Source organism: Alligator sinensis, unplaced genomic scaffold (assembly GCF_000455745.1).
Source record: "Alligator sinensis unplaced genomic scaffold, ASM45574v1 scaffold90_1, whole genome shotgun sequence".
In the NCBI taxonomy this organism is placed as follows: domain Eukaryota; kingdom Metazoa; phylum Chordata; order Crocodylia; family Alligatoridae; genus Alligator; species Alligator sinensis.
The window spans coordinates 1,534,188-1,535,466 of NW_005842275.1; positions in this window are offsets into that span (position 1 = coordinate 1,534,188).

Consider the following 1,279-nt stretch of genomic DNA (forward strand, 5'->3'; position numbering starts at 1 on the left):
TCACCTGTGCCTCCAGGGCCCTAAGATGGGCACCTGCAGGACAGGTGTGGGGGCCCCCAATCTCTGCCCCCTCTGGCCCTGCTGGGGATCCCCCGCAAGCCAGGAGGCAGGGGGACACCAGCCCTCCCATGGGCTCAGGCCGGGTGGAGGCCTCAGACCAGCCCCGGGTAGGCATGGCCCCCTGGGCAGAGGCCCTAACAGCATTCTGCATCGACACCATTGTATAAGCTGCTGTTTGTTAGTTCTGTGTGGTGTCTACGCCCTACCCTTGCAGGAGTCTCCCTCCTGGCCCTTCCTGCCCTCCCGCCAGTGCGAATGCCTGCGCAAAAGCCTGTTTGCACACACTGTTTGTGCCGTGCAGCTCCCTACCGGCTCAGCTATAAGGGACCCGAGGGGCTTCCCATCTGGATCTGGCTCAGCTGGGCCAGGTCCCTCTGCCCCACTTACCTTCAGGGGATCAGCTGTTGCTGCCCCCACTGCTGATTCCCTGCTGCTGCTGCTGTTGCTTCCGCTTCCACCTCGGGTCAGTAAGTAAGTAAGGGGGCACACGTGTGTGCGGGACACACATGTGCCTGGATCCTCTCCTCCCCGCTGCTGGTTCCCGAGATGAGGTTGGTCAGGGCAAGACCTGCTAGTCACAAAGCTATGTTGGCTGGTATTCAGATGCTTGCCTTCTGTTAGACTGGTGTTGATAGATCTCTTGACAATTTTTTCCAGGATTTTTCCAGGGATGGACGTCAGATTGATTGGTCTATAATTCCCTGGGTCATCCCTCCTCCTTTTCTTGAAGATAGGGACCATATTGGCTCTTTTCTAGTCTTCCAGGACCTCACCTGAGCAGGTTACAAAACACCTAGATGTAGGAGATGGGGTTGACATCATTTACTTAGACTTCAGCAAGGCCTTCAATACGGTATCCCACACCATACTGGTGAACAAGTTAAGAGGCTGTGACTTGGATGACTACACAGTCTGGTGGGTGGCGAATTGGCTAGGGGGTCGTACCCAGAGAGTCGTAGTGGATGGGTCGGTATCAACCTGGAAGGGTGTGGGCATTGGGGTCCCTCAGGGCTCAGTCCTTGGACCGATACTCTTCAATATCTTCATCAGCGACTTAGATGAGGGAGTGAAGTGTACTCTGTCCAAGTTTGTGGATGACACAAAACTGTGGGGAGAAGTGGACACACCGGAGGGCAGGGAACAACTACAAGCAGACCTGGACAGGTTGGACATATGGGCAGAAAACAACAGAATGCAATTCAACAAGGAGAAATGCAAA